Source organism: Saccostrea cucullata, unplaced genomic scaffold (assembly GCF_032062105.1).
Source record: "Saccostrea cucullata isolate Sc308-1 unplaced genomic scaffold, CSIRO_AGI_Scuc_v1 ctg1175, whole genome shotgun sequence".
Taxonomy (NCBI): domain Eukaryota; kingdom Metazoa; phylum Mollusca; class Bivalvia; order Ostreida; family Ostreidae; genus Saccostrea; species Saccostrea cuccullata.
In genome coordinates this window covers 42,390-57,451 of record NW_026920785.1, presented here as the reverse complement: position 1 = coordinate 57,451, position 15,062 = coordinate 42,390, and positions in this window count along the sequence as shown.

Here is a 15,062-nt window from a genome sequence, read left to right as displayed (position 1 = left end):
AAATTCAAGGCAGGTCATCGGGCTAGTTTTAGAGAAATTTGACAATTTTAATATAGCCTTCATCAACCACCAAAGAGCTGAAAAAGCATGGTAAAATAATATAAGAATATGATATGAAAAGGGCTGTAAATTTTTTATTGCTATATCAATTATCATTTGTCTTATATGAATTCAAACATCTGTGTGTATGGATTAATATTTGACATCAATCTTAAATTTATCAAGCATTGTAAGCAAAAAACAGAAATAAATTTACCAACATGCATGGTCAAATTAGGTTAAAATATTGCCTATTCATTGCACACAGTCTCACACTTCTGCTTCCACTGTGAAAAAATTACCCATCAAATTTCTTTTTTTATTGCATATTATAGTTAGCCTATAAGTGTCTTAAATTTCAGAAAAAAATCATACTACATAATGGGGTTTAAATTCAACCTGGAACAAGTTTATTATCTTACACCCTACCCTACCCCCTTCCTTTAGAAGGATGCAATTTTGAAGAAAATGGTGACTAAGAGAGATTATCAAGAATTTATCAAAATATTTCACAGAAAATTAGTAAATTCTTTGTAATATTCTTCTAAATAATATTTTGTATCACAAAAACAATTTATACATGTACACCTAGACACATGTTGCCCTGGTTGACCTTTTTGCACTTATATTAAAAAAGATAAGAAGTTTTCCTTATATCGTTCAAATTGACTTTGATAGATGGAATTAATCAAAATACTTCAAAGAAAATGAGTAAAATTCCAAGTAATATTCTTCTAAATTACATTCTATATCACAGAAAACAATTTATACATGTACACCCGGACACATGTTGCCCTGCTTGACCTTTTTGCACTTATATTAAAAAAAAAGAACTTTCCTTGATATCCTTCAAATTGACTTTGTAGATCTATTATACATATGATTCTTGGATGAATTATCAATGACAATATGTTTTGACCAATTCTGTGCATAAGTAAACAGGTTTTATTATCTTCCTTTGACAACAAAAGAATGATTAATTTCACTTTTCTTTTAACAATTCCTTTTTTATTCCAAATACATTTACAAAATGAATAAGAAAACCCAGTGATTATGAAGTTTTGTATGCAGAATAAATCCATGGCATGTTATCCTTGTTTTAAAAATATTCAGATAAAAATGTGTTATGTATTACAATAGCACTGTTAAATGAAGACTGCCTGGTCATCAGTTGTCAGATATTAATATACTAAAGCATGGTTAAAACAAATGCTAAATATATGGTAAAAAGTGCGGAAAAATTGGGTGATTTGGTTATCATTACATATTAGTGTTGGCAAATCGGACGATTTTCATTAACCAGTTACTCGCTTAATCTTCCGATCGAGTACCCGGTTACTCGGATGATTTTTTGTTATAGTTTCCGTATTTTTTATCAATCTCATCCTTTTACATATTGATAATAATAAATAATAAATGTTACTTTATTTACAAAATACAAACTCCAAAAACACAATATCTTCAAAGATTTTAAATGTCACTTGAAATGGGGAATTTGTTTTTGTTTAAAAAATAATTTTATTAACACATGAAGAAGATATATGTCGTGATCGAGGAGAATTAACATACACTTTAACACAAAATGCAATTACTGTTTTTTTTTTGTTGAGTTTCATGCAAGTCAATGGTTATCGAATTACTTTTCAATCTTAGTTGATTTAGCATATTTGTAGTTCCAACCTTATACGACAACTCTGATTTACATAAATTGCATCTGACAGATTTCGAGTCAGTCGTTCTTTAACAATATTTTCATACTTTAGATGTTTATATTGGCATCTAGCTAAAGTGTGTTCCTCTGACTAACACGGGTCTAAAAGAGGTAATTATAACTCAGGTCTCCAAAACGTGTACCCCCTGGCAATTAAAGTCATCAATTAACTAATCAAAACAAATCGATTCTAGAGCAAGCCTAATGGTAATTAAATTAGGGAAATGTGTCAATATATACATTTACAAATAACTTCAAAATTATTTAATTCGTATTTACTATGAAAAATGTGTTTTATCCGAGTAACCGAATAGCAGTTTTACTAACCGATACTCGCATCGTTCGACGGTTAACCGGTTAACCGGGTACTCATTGCCAACACTATTACATATATACAAAAGTAGTTTAATAATTTACCAAAAAAACCATACAATGCATTAGAGGTAATAATTTGTAACTTTAAAGTAAATATTTTGCAAACAGATTCATAAAAGTTAGAGGAATCCCACCATAAACTGTATGTGATACTGTACAATTTTTAAACTCATGATGTAGTTTAACAAAATAAAGTGAATACATTCAGAACATGTACGGTAATAGGATAAACTTGCTATTTTGCTTTTTGTCTTATTGGTTAACAAAGATCAATGTAAACATGTTTGCATTTTTAATTGCCATCGTATGCAGCCAGTTGCGTCATGTTCAAGGATCCTGACAATTCCGTTGTTTTTATGTCAATACAACAAAGGTGTTCTTTCACAAGGATCTGCAGTAAGCAAAATTCACTCCGTATATTCAGATTTTGAAGCACGTCTTATGGTGTGATATGTCCGTTCCTCTTTAACGTCTCCTTCTGGTAGTTCTTTTTCTGAAAAGAACAAAATATTTCAATACAATAAGAATGAAAATACATGTTTTACTTCTTTCTTACACTGCAAACATAGTATGACTGTGTCTATATGAATATAAAACACTTTTGAGATACCTTTTTTATATAATGTCATGCATTTTTTAAATTAAATGCATATAAAGTCAGCCTCATTAATCTGGGCACTTTTGCTCCCAAGGAAATTATTTGGATTAATGAATTGTCTTAATTAAACAAACTGGTATATAAGGATAAAGATCAAATATTTTAGTTTCTAAATGTAGGCCACACTCTAAGGCCAAGACCATGGGGTTAAAGGAAAAGAAATACAGTGGAGCCTCATTTATCCGGACGCTTTGGTTCCCAGTCAATTTGTCCGGATATGTGATGCGTCCGGATACCTGAATCAGCTGTTAGATAAGACATATTCAAATGATAATAGCATTTCAAAATTCTGTTCTGATGAAAAAGCGTCCGGATACTGAAGCATACGGATATCTGGCGTCCGGATATCTGAAGGTCCACTGTAATTGTGAAATACAAAGACTCAGCACAAACTGTTCAAGAGTTAATACCAAAGGATCAAGTTTTTGTGGAAATAAAAAACTACATGTACCTGTCAGTGACACATCAATGAATATACAACTAGCAACCTAACTATTAAATGTGGAATTAAAATACTTTTCTTTTTACATCTTATTCCATTTTTTAAATTCAGTTTTGTCCCTAATTACCTTATTGATATAAATCCAATATTCTTTTGTAACACTGCAGATGACACATGATTAGCCAAGGATCCTATATTTCCATGGGATCTGTAACATGATGAAAATAAAATAAAGTAAATATCTTGATCTATATTAAAAAAAGATGTAGAATTTATTAACAATTTTGATTTATTTTGCAAATTTAGCTATGATAATGTGAAGAGGTCAATATTGTTAAACAAGAGGTCCATGGGCAACATCGCTCACCTGAGAAACTTTGACCATTCTGTTCTTTACCAGATTTCCCCCTTGTAATACATAATGCATCCCCACCCTACCCCACTGATCATAATTTAGACACAATTTTAAATATTTTTCCTATATATTCCTTCTTAAACTTTGATTCCCCATTGTGGCCCCGCCCTTCCCCCGGGGGTCATGATTTGAATAATTTAGAATCTACACTATACCAGGATGCTTCCACATAAGTGTCAGCTTTTTTGGCCCAGTGGTTCTTGAGAAGCAGATTTTCAAAGATTTTTCCCATATACTTCTATGTAAAACTTTGATTCCCCATTGTGGCCCCGCCCTTCCCCGGGGGTCATGATTTGTACAATTTAGAATCTACACTATACCAGGATGCTTCCACATAAGTTTCAGCTTTTCTGGCCCAGTGGTTCTTGAGAAGAAGATTTTTTAATGACCCCACCCTATTTTTGTCTTTTCTTGATTATCTCCCCTTGTGAGGGGACTTGGCCATTTATTTTAACAATTTAAATTTCTCTTCACCCAAGGATGCTTTGTACCAAGTTTGGTCAAAATTGGCCCAGTGGTTCTTGAAGAAGAAGTCTAAAATGTGAAAAGTTTACAGACGGACAGACGGACGACGGACAAAATGTGATCAGAAAAGCTCACTTGAGCCTTCGGCTCAGGTTAGCTAAAAACCATGTCAATTACAAGTTTTTTAACAATATTGACTTTTTCATATTATCATACCAATTCTTTGGTGCTTTAGTTGAAACAATTTCATTCAAGTTAGAAAACATCTTTACATTTTACAATTTTTTGGTTATTCAGTTTTGAATTTAATTTACAACATGACTTTTTATATGTTCATACACAAATATTTAACCATACATGTATTTAAGTCAATAGAACTCCTACATGTAAGTAGTAATGCAGGGATCCCCAGTTAGATTCTCAGTCCAGCCATTTAATTTTTAATACATGTATTATAAAACACCTCCTTTTTACCACCCTTTTGAAAAAAAAATTCTGGAATTTCCCTGATACATGTGCAAGTGTAAATTGAAAGGAAAAAATACAAACCAATGGCTATTTTGGAGTTAATGTAAAAAGCACCCTTGACATTCCTCTTTCCAGGTGACACTTGATTTGGTCACATTATTTCAGCAGAGAATCTAATTCATAGCTTGCTTCACCTGTAGTATTAAATATTTCTTTTATAATCTATGAAAATGATATCTGTTTATAATTAGTGCCCTTTTGAGCATAAAACAAATACATACATAAATTTATTACAGGTACATAAATATTACATAAGCCTATAAGGCTTAAAAAAATAGTCTTGTTTCCTGCTACCGGACTGACCCTATTTTTTTGTCACTTGATCCTAAAGTTGTTTCTTTTTTTTCAATGCAACTTTTTACACCATCTCGTGTGCTAGGCACAGATAAGTATGTTTTATATTACTTTACATCTTTTACCAATCCGACCTTTATCATGTTCTGACACCAGAAATGTCCGGTTTTATTCTTCTATTCTAGAAGTTACAGTCTGGTCATGATATAAGTTTTAATTTTTAGCTAAATAAAATTACTTTAGGAAGGAAAAAAAATCAATGAAGGTTATTGGTAATTGAAGCTAGCACCATAGTCATGATCGATATGCATGACTAATTCGTAAATATTCACCTTAAGTATCTGACACGGACACAGCATACAAAAAATCTGTTCTGCAAAAATTTTAACTTCTTCCGTCATACCAATTAACATATGTAGGGTCATGGTCTTTAAAATGTCTATACAGAAAACAACATCAGGCATACCGGTGTACCCACGTGGTGCTGCAGCGGACATTGGACAACTCACAAGGAGTAGTTTCACCAAAATTATGTTCATGTTCGGCTTCAGTCTCACTTCTATTTTGATTCTCATGAAGATGCTTCAATTTTGAGAACCGTAAAGATTTAATACGTATGGTAACTTTGTCTTTTAAGTCGAGGAAATTTCTCGGTCGCTTCGTCGGCCATCTTGTAGCATAGACAATAATGTGTAAATGGAGACTTTTATTTGACGGCGTTCCGGAATCCGGAAAAAAAGCACGTGCAAATATGCGAATTCTTTCTATCACGTGATTGCTATCGGTCTCTACCTTAAGGACGCGATTGCAAGGCGTCACGTGATCACGTCATTTGGTGAATAAAAAAAGAATGTTTGCTGTAACTAACTATTTCCGGAATAAGGAACGTCATATGTTTGCGCTCATGACAAAAGGGGTTTATTTAAAGTATAAGATATTAAAGATTGTTACGATGCACTGAGAGTGTTGGTGAGCGTTGATCATATTTTTTATCTACGTGCATATTTTACGATTTGACACGTCTGTCTATTGTATATCTCTGAACATTTAAATCTATTTCATTAAAAATAAATTTTATTTATATCTTGAGGTTTATATCATCATTTAAAAATTAGAATTTTATTTAAGATTGTTGTTTATCTTGGATCTACATCTATATATATAGCTGATTTCCAATAAGAGATTCATACGGCGTGATTTACTAGATACATGTATAAATATTGATGAACGACGGCGATTTTGATAAACGTGTTACGGCGAAGACCACTTATGCCTAGAAGACATATCTTTAAAAAAATATCGCAGAGGATTTTCTTTTCTCCTATAAGATCTTTAGCATTTTCAGCAGTGACATCGACCGTGTAAACATTCGATCATCGTCGCACATATATTGTAAACGATTGCTGTAAAATGTTTTATGCGTCGTATTGAAACACAACACACTTCTTCTGAAAGAATACCAGGGAAGATATGTACATAAATAAATAAAAGAAACATGTGAACTCATAATGCTTATTGGAATACATTTGAAAAATGTTTTTTTTTTTTTAATCACATGGGCATGAACATAGATGTTTCACTCCAGCATATATCATAAAGCGACGGAAAGTTATTTTAATCAATGATCATTTCGAATCAAAACAGTAGATCTATAGTTTTGACGTCAATTGTGTCATTATGACGTCACAATGGAGATAGCGCTCATCCATGTACAGGAGAAAATGAAGTGTAATTTCTTGAAAAGAATCGGAAGGAAAACTATTTGTAAATGTGAATATTTAGAATAAGTATAATTTGGCCAATAAGATAATTTATTGATGAATACCTTTATTTCATAAAAAAAATATATAATGCAGTTACAAGTACAATGTAAAATAACGTCTTTTCAATCACTGTGTTAAAATGTCTGACCCCCCCCCCCCCCCCATTCGAGGTCACTAAGAAGAAACATCGCTGAGTGTTCAAAGCATGAAGAATAAGGCCTTTGAGGACTGTGCACTGGTTTATAATATATTATTTATTTTTACTGATATAGTAACAAAATGAATGTTTTGGAGATGAAAAACTAAGTTTGAAAAAAAGAAGTTATTTTCGAGACCACTGTTGGTGATAAGTAAATCATTGTGCTTAAAATGAACATCAGCTGCCAGATTTTCAGAGAAAAAGTATTTATGTATCTATACATATGGCCTTTATTGTCTTTAAACAGATTATGAATATTTAAGGTCCAACAACAAACCATCATACATGTATGAAAATCTGTGTAATCTTTTAATATTCTAGGAGGGGGGGGGGGGTTACTGAAATGCGTGTAGCTTCAAAATTAATCTGATTACCTTACTTCATATTTTAACCATAAGTCACTTATAATGACTAGTACAGCATATATTAGTTTTGGGAAAATTCATTGGGTAATTTTTTGTCTAGACGTTAAAAGCTGCTATTGAGCTGAAAATATTACTGCAAATTTACAATTAATACTTCCCCAAAAAACAATGACATGACTACATTTATCAATAGTTTCCCAAGCAATTTTTATTTTCAATAAATATAAAGCATATTAATAAATATCTGAAGGAAAATATTTAATTTACTTCAATTTTGTTGCGTGTATGGCATTATAAAACATTCACCTCATAAATATCAAAAGATAAAAAAATGTTGGTTACCATGGCAACCATAACTTCCTTAGAAGCCTGATGACCATACTTGATACTTTGATTTTATAGTATCATTGCCATTAGGAACGTTATATGTAAAAATGAGAAAAATACATTGGGCAGAATTTTTTCACGAACCCGTGCAATCCTTTCCTTAATTTAGCTGCGTTTTTTGAAGATTTTTGTACATAATATCAATCAATTTAAAATCTCAAATCTCCCAAATAAAATCCCTCCCAATGTATATGCACATTTGTAGAGAAAAATATCACGTATAATTCTCCATCATTTGCTTTCACCAAGTATGCAAATATTCAATATACCAATACGATTAAACCCTTAAACAACCTTGTAAATTTTAAGTATTTTTTAATGAAATGATTTTATATCGTATATGTTTTTTTTTTTCTTTCTTGGTTTTTATAAGATGTATGTCAAAACATGAATAACGTGTCCTTTAAACATCACCTGGATACCTCATGGTCAAAAGATGGACGACAGATACATAGCGATGGAAAATACTCATACAGAGATGATGGTGATAAAATATTTATCATATATAATGTTAACGAAGCAGACAAAGGAACTTATAAAGGGATAGGAAAACACAACGGAACAGAAACATATTCTATAGAACTCGGTATGCTGAAGTCCACTTGATTGTCTTTCGTTTTCAAAACCATAATCCTCTTTTAATGTCAACGTACGTTTCATTTTCTTCATTTTAGAAATCGAAACCTTGGATTTATATGGACCTATTGTCAATTTTAAAACAAGAAAATATTTGGAGAGACAGAGAAAACAGAAAAGAAGTCTGATATGCTGCTTTAGTTGTTGTTTACGGCCGTCATCTCCGCTGAGTGAAAGTCAAGCGGAAAACTTCAAATGGACAAGTATTTGGACGTCTCGAGAACACGCTAACAAACAATGTAAGGTTCTCGTGACAAAGTCTGAAAAGAACCTGTCCAATTCAACAGTTGGTGAGTATAAACATTATTTCTTGTTTTTGATTGATAGACTATATTTCATCCAAGCATTTAATTCATATTTTTAGATATCGTCGGTCCTATAACACACCTGGTCGTGCCGAAAAATTTAATACCGCGCGAACGCCAGGTGTGTTATAGGACCGGCGACATCAATAATTATGGAATAAATGCTTATATTTACATCACTTACATTTTTTTTCATATTTTTTTTATCTCGTTGTTATTTATTGGCGTCATTCAAAACTGATGTGTTTACGAGACGTAAGAGCCCTTTATGACGTTGCCAAGTTAAATTAAGCACACGAAAAATTGCGAGAGAAAAATGACAAATTAATTTTAAACGCAATGTACATTTTGATGTAATAGGGTATTAAAATACATATAATCTCTAAGTACAGCGTATTCGATCGTACGGTGGCAAGGTTTCGGGTGTGCAATCGAGATTTGAACGTCTCGAATTTGTTTAAAAAATCATAAGGAAAATTACACTGAATGTAAATATTCAGTGTTTCATTTATAGATTATGAGTCGGATAAAAATATTATTACACATCATTATAATTATTCAACACAACGCGTGATTTAATTGGTTCTAGATTATCACGTGATTGGGCCACAAAACGTCATATTTTACGGTCGTCAGCATGTTTTTCATCAAATTATAACTCTTCGGATACCTGGTGCATATTTCTCGCAATAGAGTATTCGTTCGTTGAAAGAAAACTCCAGAGTAGTAGAAGTCATAATAGCCTGGTTTTCGGCACAAAATCGTTGCTTTTTAGTGATGCGTCAAATGGATTAATTAATTGTGTGTTAAACATGAAAGTGAAATGCAAGCGATGCCGAATTTGAAAGTTTATGTTTATTTAATAAAAGCTTTTGCTTGCTTCGATATAATAATTCATTGAAAAAATGTTCGGAAAACATGAAGATTTATACAGCCAAGAAATATCATATTCCGCTCGGGCAAAGCCCTGGAACAATATGATTTTTCTAGGCTGAATAAATTTTCATATTTTCTCACTATCATGCAATAAATGTATATTATTTGAATGTAGTAGAATCAATCATATATATGTTATATAAGAGTATAATGGTAAATAAACACACAATTCTTAATCCGAAATACAACATTCAGGAGAAATATATACTTTTAACCAACTTTTTTTTACCCGATGATTGATTTCGCGATTGACCGGAGACGAACTCCTTCATAACGATTATTTTTTTCTTGATCAATTCATTTTAAAACTTAAAGAACCTGTTTGAGGTAAAAAAAAAAAAATACATTGAAATAACTATAGGCTTTCAAGAATTTCCCGAAAATATTCGTTCGTAAATCAAAATTTTTTAAAATCGCTTTTAAACGTATGTTATTCCAATCCGCTCTATTTATTTTATCAGACAATAGTATTTTGCATAAAACCTTACGTGTGTGTCAAATATTAATATAACATTTTTGAATAAGTTTTCTTATTATATCACAAATGTAATAAGTTTCGCTATAAACCCTGAAAAATGCTGAGTAACACCGGAAACAGTTATGTCACGCCGGAAACAGTTATGTCATCCTTTGGATCACGTTCACGTGTTTTAACGTTACGCACTTTAGTTCGGATTCGAGATTTTATGACGTCGGTTGCTTAGCAAAAGTAAACAACACAGCATATTTCTAAACGCCAAGAAGGCATTTATTTGTGTAAATTTTAACGATTTTGAATGATTTTAAATTTTCTTTTAATTTTAAACATGTCATACAACATATACCACATGTCTTCTCGGGCGACTATTCCAGAATATTTGCCCCTCGGTGACAGGAAAGCCCTGGAGTGTTATGTCACCCTCTGCCTTCGGCATCGGATGACGTAACACTCCAGGGCTTTCCTGTCACCTCGGGGCAAATATTCTGGTATGTTTCCTTCGAAGCCATATGAAATATGTATAATATGGAACTTTTCGGGTTTATTTATTTCATTACGAGACACATTCCTTTAAAAAAATTAAACAATCTATATCATTTTATTCTGATTTTTTTTATTTTTCTTTTTAAATTTTCATCTAAAATTACTTCTTTTGCTTAGGTTTATGTGAACTATTGATTCAAACACAAACTTATTCATTAAAAAATTAAGATCGTTGAAATTGTATATGGTAAATGATATTTCAGGAAAGGGTATTGCCGAATGATTTTCCTTGATTTTATATTTCAGATATCTTTTCTTCCAATTCTGAAAGGAAATTGTTTTTGCATGTTGCAGTACTCATAAGTAAAAATCAGACATTGAAGAGACATTCTAATGACACATTGGCTTGTGTTAAAGTAGTAGAAAAGTTATTCCCAGGGGTGTTAGAAAACTCAACGTTTGACGAATGTTTCAGTGATGGAAGTCAGTGGATAGACTCCATATCTATATCACAAGATACTGCCACATTTCTTAACGAGGAAACGAAGATGCTTACGCTATGGACGGTGTTGCAGAACTGTCAAATACCGAGAGATGTGCTTGAATATTTTTTTGACAACGGTTTTGCAAGTCTTTGTGTTAAATACTTTCGTCTAAAAGACTATTATCGACATACAAACGAAGCGTGTATTTTTCTGCCGCCTTCATTTGATGACAAATTCCTTTCTTGTTTGATTGAAGATTATATCTCAAACCAAGATGACAACGTATCATCTCTGAATGTACCTGAAAATAATGGTGAAAATATTGTTTAGGTCACCCGAGTAAACTCAGGTGACCTATTGCCATCTGTTTTCGTCCGTCGTCGTGCGTCGTTCGTCGTGTGTTAACATTTGAACATTTTAGGCTTCTTCTCTGAAAGTACTGAACCAATTTCAACCAAATTTGGCACAAAGCATCTATGGATAAAGGGAAACAAAAATTGTTAATTTTATGTTCCCTGCCCCCCTGGGGGCTGGGGGTGGGGCCAAAACCACTAAAATTAATGCAATCTTTAAAAATCTTCTTCTTTACTCCTGGACATCAAGCAGTCAAACTGTTTGCATGATTGTAATTAGCATTGAGTCTTTTACCAAAATTGTGAAATTCATGGCCCTGGGGTCAGGGGTACTTGTGCTAGGGTGGGGCTAAATAAGTATACAGTGAAAATGCATTATTTCTTTGAAAATCTTCTTCTCTGCTCCTGGGTATTAAATAAACTAATTAAGTACATAGTTATGATGAGCTAGAGTGCCTCTACCAAAATTGTGAATTTTATGGCCCCGGGATCAGGGGTTCTTGTGTTAGGGCGGGGCTCTATTGATTATAAAGAGAAAATACCTGGATTATTTGAAAATCTTCTTCTCTGCTCCTATATTTTATATAAACTAATTAAGTACATAGTTATGATGAGCAAGAGTGCCTCTGCCAAACTTGTGAATATTATGGCCCCAGGGTCAGGGGTTCTGGTGTTAGGGGGGGGGGGCTATATTGATTATACATGTATAGTGAAAAAAAAAACATTAAATCTTTGAATATTTTCTTCTTTGCACATAGGTTTTCAGCAGATGAACTACCTATATAGTTATGAGCAAGGGCCCTAATCTTCAAGAATTGTAAATTTCAAGGCCCCACGGTCAGTTGTACCATAGAGAGGGGGGGGGGGGTACTTATATACTAAAAATGAATGAATTGTTTGAAATGTGCTCCTTGATATTAATCAAATATTTTTGAAAAGCATTAATGCCTTTCCAAAAATTGTACACTGTGTGGATCTAGGCCTATGAGTCAAGGGTTCATGTGTGGAAGCAGCAATACTCATTATTGCCGAATATTACTGATTTGTTGAAATGCATTTTTTGTTCCCCTACCCTGCCTATGGATATTAAGTAACCAAACTAAGGAACTGCTAATTGTATAGTTATGATGGCCAAATTTTAAATACTACAGCATCTGGCTTAAAACATGGATCAAATTCAATCACTGGAAAGTTGTTGAATAATGCTCAGGTGACCTATAAGGACCATGGGCCTCTTGTTTTATGCTATTAAATTCTTTTTAACAGTTTTGGGGGAGGGAGTATGAGGACTTTTGATTGTGGCCATACACAATACAATAAGCATTCAGAAATCTTTTTAAATGGGAATTTAGTAATGGATAACATTCAAATCTGACATGACATGCTAGTTGAAATGTTTTTTTTTTAAAGTCTTATATGCATTGTTGCAGCTACTATTGAAAAAATTATATCAAGAGTGGTTGAGAGTGCATTTCAATAGCAAACATAGTTAGTAACCACTATTGAAATACGACGGCTATTGAAATAATTAAATCAATAGTGGTTGAGAGTGTATTTCAATAACAAACATAGATAATGACCACTATTGAAATACGAGCACTATTGAAATAATTATTCAATAGTGGGCATGAGTGCTTTTTAATATGATAACCATAGGTTTCAACCACTATTGAAATACGACCAGTATTGAAAGAAGAATTTTACCGCGTAATTTTTAATTTTTTATCCCAAATGTCACAAAATTGGATTTGGGATGAAAAATATATAGATGAATCATTAATGTGTATAAATTAATAAGGATGGTTTTAGGGGGGGGGATTTTTAACATTACAGAAGGTTTAAACTTTCTTTATATTCTAGAAATTTATTTCTTGCATCATTTTCAATGAAATCAAACGACCAAAAAATATATACCAATCCAGACATCCATATTTTGTTTTTATCATCTGTCCTTAAATGAAGGTTTAGATAGTTATTGAAATTATAATTTCGAAAGTAATCTGATTAATATTTTGAAAGCTGTTGATTATACTTCGAAACTAAAACCTTGATTTAATCCATATTGAAATCTTTATTTCAAAAGTTAACATTATTTGAATAGTTGTTGCAGCCTATTTTTGTTATTGAAATGAATCTCACCCACTATTGAAGTAATTATTTCAATACTGGTCGTATTTCTACAGTGGTCGTAACCTATGTTTGTTATTGAAATACTAGCACACTCTCAACCCCTATTGATATAATTATTATTGTAGATATCAATAGTGGTTACTTACTATGTTTGCTTTTGAAATGCACTCTTAACCAGTATTGATATAATTATTTCAATAGTGTTCGTATTTCAATAGTGGTTACTAACTATGTTTGTTATTGAAATGCACTCTCAACCACTATTGATATGATTATTTCAATAATGGTCGTATTTCAATAGTGGCTACTAACTATTTTTGCTATTGAAATGCATTCTCAACAACTATTGATATAAATATTTCAATAGTGGTCGTTATTTCAATAATGGTTGCAACAATGCATATTTGTTTAAAAAATTATCAGAAAATAAGTTTATAAGTTTATTCTAATTTCGTATTTCATATTATACAGAAAGGTATGATCAACGTTCCAGTTCAGTATATACCTGTATACTGTACTATTGCTTCGTACTTAACAAAGGATCTAACGAGCTTTTATCAGAGTATTTTCGAACGTGTGGTTATTCTAAAATGAGAGGGGAACGAAGCATCTGTGTTCCAGCTGAACTCACAAGGAATCTGATAAACAGGCTAGGAATTGAAATTTTGGTTCATTCAACTATCACCGATATGAGTTGTCACCGAGCTGTCAGTAAAGAATGTAAGTTTACCAAATGTGACTGTGAATTTTGTTTTTAGCAAGCACCAACAATCATTTTAACAACATGATTTTGCGTATTTTTCAATTTCAAATCCTTTTTTATTTTTTTTACATCATGTTCAAATATCATTTGATCAGCAGTCTCGTTTAAAGTCATCATTTCGTAAGTTCTATGGTCGATACAATGACCTTGTCAGCAAATACAATTTGTCATTGAGTCAAATGCTGACTGACGTTTTTCATACATATTGTTAGTCCTTTATTTATACATTGAATTGACGACGGATTTTTTCCGTTATTTCCTGATCATGACAAGGATCACACGGCGGGTGTGACCGGTCGGCAGGGGATGCTCACTCCGTGGCACCTAATCCCATCTCTGTTGTTTCGGGGGTCCGTGTTTGCTCTGCTCTCATATTGTATTGTTTTATGGATTTTGAGATTGAATAATCTCCATATTCTTCTTGATAACAGTACTGTGGAGTTATGAAATAAAATTTATCATGGAGTTAAGTACTGACTGATTTTGACGTAGAAATTGTTTATCTATTATTTATAAACTGAATTGACGAAGGATTTTTTTGTTGTTTCCCGATCATGACATGGAACACACGGCGAGTGTGACCGGTTGGCCGAGGATACTCACTCCTTCATGTATTTGATCCCATTTCTGATGTTTTACAGATCCACGTTTGCTTCTAATCAGGGCTTTTTGCTTTCGAAGAAAAGACTAAGTGCCATCGTCTTTTGAAATTATTATTCTTATCAGTTTTTTTCGTTCAGCATTTAAAGAGTCGCTTTAAAACAGATATTTTGTTTTAAAACCACCAAATAGCAAATGTGAATATTTCGCGTATGTAAGGTTTTGGCCTTCAAGTTAATTACTTCCGGCTAC